At 47.5% G+C, this 5,358-nt stretch overlaps 1 non-coding gene across 1 annotated transcript; it reads right to left on the bottom strand.

Moving 5' to 3' along the window:
• Positions 1–5,051: 5,051 nt before the first annotated feature.
• Trnak-cuu lies at positions 5,052–5,127 on the bottom strand. Its single transcript has one exon. It is a non-coding gene; the product is annotated as a tRNA-Lys (tRNA).
• Between the last annotated feature and the right edge of the window lie 231 nt (positions 5,128–5,358).

Genomic DNA, 5,358 nt, shown 5'->3' with positions numbered 1-5,358 from the left:
ATGCGTCGGGAAACTTCCACATTTTGAAACAGAACGAGGCAGATTTACTTTTAAAAACTCTCGCTGCGTCCTCCCGACTGGATCAGCTGACGACGACGGGGCTGAACTGGTTGAACGTCAACCCCACAACAACCAATTTGCGCTCCGTGTTAGCACCGTATTACACGCACCACGAACGTTTCAGCTCTTTGTCGCATCGCCGTGTTGCAGCAAACAGAACGAGATCGCCGAAACCAACGCAGCATTGTCGTGAACCTTGGCTTGTGGTTGCGCACTCGTGGATTTTGTGACTCCCTTCGGTTTCAAAGCACGCACGACGATTACGAATGATACTTTCAGTTGTCCGGGAACATCACAGGGGCACTTCTCCGGTCACGTCTTCGCTACATGTGCTCGCAAACCGCGTCAAACCAAAACAATTGAGGAGTTTCAGCGACGGTGTCACCGCCCTGGCGTCCGGTCGCCGAAAGAGAACGAGGGGGATAGGTTCGCTGGGCGGTGGCTTTGTGTATATGCGTTGGCCGCGAACGTAGGCTTATAAACTTCGGCAGCAAGAATATTACGCGGCTCTAGTGTTTTGGTACGAGCAACAGAGGTGACACGATCTGCTACGACCAGCTACGACCACCCGCCGCAGCGATGCAGGCGTCGAAGGAGCGCAACCTGTGTACTACGCAGTCAGCCGCCGTCGCCCGACGCAGATCGTTCGGCATTCAGGGCTTTCCGCCCCGGGTTCTTCGCTTGTACTTGGAACCGAGTATTATTTCCTGTGCTTGTGTATGTGCTCAGTGGCTGGATATGGACCTCATAGAGCAGTTCTTCAGACTCAACAGCGATTGAAAGTTGACGGCGGAAGGGCTTGCGGCAACGCTTTCGGTTGGTGCACGGCTGCGACGACTACACGGATAAATTTTAAGATTGCTGCTAGCAAGGTGGGCCATAGTCGCTTTATGTTGACACGATTTCGAGTGTAAGTACTCCGTGCAAAGGCGAATCTATCGCGTTTCTAATCCACCTTTGTTTTTGTTGTTTTTAGCACGCACGACCGACTGCTAAGCAAATGCTTCTGTACCTATCACGGAGTGAATGTCTTCCGCCTTACATTGCGGAACGCCCAATAAAAAGTCATATTCGTTCAGAAAGAAAACTTCCCTTTCGAGTGACCTTCCGATTGATAATTTCTCCCGTACTTAAGTGCTTTAATCAACACGATTGATTAAGTTTTCTTCCCTAGTTAGGACATTTTTGTGCTACATGCGGCACTAATGCTTGGCACGATGTTTGCCACTGGTGGTATTGTGAATTGGTTTACTTCCAAAGCTAACAGTGTAACAGGTGGGACCATTCAATTTGCTAAAAATGTGATGATATGGGAATTTCGTTGCATAACTAGCGTTTTACGTTTAAGATTGATAAGAAACATGCTCATGTGATGATGCATGTCTACAGCATAAGCTTTGCAGATCCAGAATAGATGTGCTATAGGCTACGGCCTCAAGATTTTTAATGGACCAAATTGGTGATTACACGGAAATAAATATTGTGGTGAAAAACTGCCGATTGACTCGGTGAGTTTTGATTGTGACCATTGGTTTGCTGTTGGCAAATTAGATAATGGCACACCTTTTCCCTGACCATCTGGCTTCAAGGGGCATTGCATCTTGATGTGCTCAAATATCTTTATTTCAAGGTTAAGTGGACCCCTCTGCATCATTACAGGAAGGCAGTCTCAAGCCACAACAAACAGCAGTGAATATACAATGCATAATAACAGGCACCAGTGTCCAGGCGTATAGTCCGCAGTAATCAGTTTAAGCCTAAAAATGTTTTTGTTTTGTTTAGATAGTTTGCATTTGTTGTATAACCCGCAGGGCCCGATTTCCGCGCCCCGTGCATAGTCCGCCAAGCTGGTGCGTTGTGTCTTCGTGCTTTTTTTCCTGGGTGGCACTTTCTTCAGAAGTTCTTCGGTGAACGCTATTGAGCCTGAAGAACTGCTTTTGAGGCCCATATCTAGCCAGGGAGCACACACAAGCACAGAAAATAACACTCGGTGCCAAGTACAAACGAAGCGCCTGGGCGGAGAGCTGTGAATGCCAAACGAGCTGCGTCGGGTGACGGCGACTGACTGCGTTGCGCCCCTTCGACGCCTGCATCGCTGCGGTGGGTGGTCGTAGCTAGGCGTAGCGAGATGATCTTCACTTCAAGCAAGAAATCTTGTTATACCATAGTCAAGATATGTGTGCAAGTGTTCGACGACGTGGCCTCTCTCACGTTGGTGCAGTTGTCATCAAGAAAGGTGCATATCAACAATGTTGCGTGTTTGAGGCTGAAACTATGACGCATACTTATCTAAACCTAAATTTATCGGTCTGCGGCTACAAACATTTTCGTTGACGTTGCTTAGATGATGTAACCATTCAGGCCTCGCATTAAATGGTGTTGCGACTCTTCGGTTGTGTATGAAAACCTATTTTTGCCCTAATAAAAGACATTTTCAAAAGGACACATGTCTTCTGCTGATACATATCTTCCAATTTACAATGCAGAGGCAAACAGAAAATCAACTGCATACATCTACCACTTAGCATAAGCACCTTTGGCATTCATTCTTGAGCACACTCAAATATCAGCTTAGTTTGGTCTTGTTTTAGAAGCTTTGCCCTGTTCTGTAAAAATAAAACAGTTAAAAAAGCTTTACCTTCGTTTTCCTTCTCGCATTTAATACAGACTTGTTTGTCAGCAGATATCACCGTGGCACATACAACTCGAATGACCGATGAGACTATTGCTATTACAATAAAGCTTTCCAGAAGAGCCAAAACGAGGCTTGTAGGGGTGCAAAAGCACATAGAAATGAGATTGGCGCTTCCGGGGATTGTTTACATTACGCGTAAAAACAGGACGACCGGCGACCAGCTGATCGCAATATAACACCAAGGATACTGATGTTTCGATACACAGAACGCAGGATAAAGATCTCAATCGTCCCTTGAATGCTGCAGTTGTCATACTTTCTATCCAACCGCTTTTTGGCACAATTAACTGGAACGACCAAAGAGTTCGCGACACCTTTTAATGCGAGGCCTGAATGGTTACATCATCTAAGCAACGTCAACGAAAATGTTTGTAGCCGCAGACCGATAAGTTTAGTCTTAGATAAAGTACGCGTCATAGTTTCAACGCGCGAACATTGTTGATATGTACCTTTCTTTGGACCCGAGTACATTCGGTTCAACTTGATGACAGCTGCACCAGAAGTGAGAGCTCACGTCGAACACTTGCACACATATCTTGACTCTGGCAAGACTTCTTGCCTTCAACTGGCTTGAAGACTTCATCTGTAGCATCACGGTAGGTCTTGGTTGAAACGATGATCGTCTCGCACACGGCAACAAACAGAGAACTACACGCTTTGCTTTATTTATACGCTACCGGTCTACGGGCGTCGCAAATCTATCCCCCTCTTGTCCGCCATGTTGGATCGATCGGAGCGCCCCCTATATTCGCTGAAACTCCTCAATACCGCCGCCGTGCGTTGTTGCCAGATCTTACCGGAAGTCGAGACGCTGCGTCGTTCAACACCGCAACGCAAGAAGAGTGAGGGGCAGGGCGTACTCCTCTTTCGCGGGGGTCGAAAGAGCGGGAGTTTCAAATGGGGAGAGGTTCTGACTCCGACTATATTACGTCCTGTAGCGTAAATATTGATAAAAAAATATTTTTTTTTTTCGCGGTACATTTTTTTTTTTTTGTGACATGCTTGTCCCAATTAGGCTGTTTAAAAGAAACTTGTTTTCTTTGCAGTTACCCTTTAAAGAGGGAGCAAGATTGCGATGACTTGTTTTTCGGGAGCAGTGAAGCCCGAGCCTTTATAACTCAGTCAGACGCAGGATCGTAAATAAAACACCTGTCGAACATGTACAATTCATTAAAACGAATTTGGACAGAAAAATTTTGCGGTTTATGATTAAAATAAATGATGAGCCATTCCATGCACTCTCGTAAGGTGGATGACCAGCGGAGCTGTTTAGCACAAGACACAGATGTGACAAAGAATTTTGAACAAAGATACGAACACATTTATTGTCTTAGTTGGTTATCATCGTGACGAACGCTACAGAGACACTTGTCGAGGACTATCGCCGCCCTGAGGAGCCGGTGGAAATTAGACACGCGTGACAGGACCGCCATCTGGCGGAAGGAAAGGAAAGTAGGCACGCAAGAGGCTTGGAATGACGACAAAGAGAGGGCGGTGCGCTTTCCTCCTCCTCTCCTCCTGCCGCTGAATTCGTTCTTTGGTGACGTAACACAAAGTAGTGACGCCATTTTTCCCGCTAAATTTAGCGGGGAAACTGAATTGGTTTTGGGGTCCGTCACGTCAATTTCCCCGCTAAATTTAGCGGGACACTTTTCCCAAGTTTATGGCTAGGGTTCCCGTGAATTTTTCGTGTGCGACAACAGAAAGGAAGTCACGACTTCGTGACGTCATGTGAAGTCACGACTTTGTGTTACGTGACGTCAACTTTTCGCTAAATTTAGTAGGGAATTCCTACATTAGTGTTGAGGTCACGTGACGTCCATTTCCCCGCTAAATGCAGCAGGGAAACTGAAGTCACGTGACACGAAGTCGTGACGTCAATGACGTCACGAGGCCATGGCGTCATTTCTGTAGCCGGACACGAAAAATCCACGGGACCCTAGACATAAACAGCTTTGCTGTATAAGCTTAGAACGAGCTAGGCGAACGGCTTCAGACGGGTCCTGGCGAACAGCAAAGTCACTTCCCTTTAGTTTGTGGGCAACCTGGCGATTCCAAGCGGTTGGCCCAGGCTGCCCCTCCGACAATCATAAATGGTCATCTTGACCACGAGGGTACCAAGGGCAACTGGCCACGCGAGCGGCGCTCCGCCACTGATAAAAGGCCGTCGCAGCGGATGCGCGGAGGCGGTGGGGATCGCGGCGCAGGCGATAGCGGTCATTAAATGTTTACGTGTTGTTGAACCGGTGTGCTGTGTCATTCTCCGAGACGGGTAGCAGCAAGGGAAATCCCACACTGGCACCCGACGTGGGGGTCGAACCCACGACCCCGAGATTAAGAGTCTCGTGCTCTACCGACTGAGCTAGCCGCTCTTTTAGATACTGGGGCAAACATATCACTTATTGGGGATGCTGTATTTGCGGAATGTAACAAGAAAAAGATACATCTCCGGTCAGCAAGCGTGAAATTGCAAGTAGCATCGGGGTCCGTACTGCCTGCTGCCGGCGCAGTCAGGTTACGATTTTCCTTTCATGGCAGAAAACGAAGACAAGGTTTCGTATACCTCCCGGAACTGCCGGTGCTCATGATCCTGGGTAGAGATT

The sequence above is a fragment of the Ixodes scapularis genome, unplaced genomic scaffold (genome assembly GCF_016920785.2).
Source record: "Ixodes scapularis isolate PalLabHiFi unplaced genomic scaffold, ASM1692078v2 PGA_scaffold0__279_contigs__length_252992795, whole genome shotgun sequence".
NCBI lineage: Eukaryota > Metazoa > Arthropoda > Arachnida > Ixodida > Ixodidae > Ixodes > Ixodes scapularis.
Note: the sequence above shows the minus strand (reverse complement) of the source record. Positions and strands in the feature narration are given on the sequence as shown.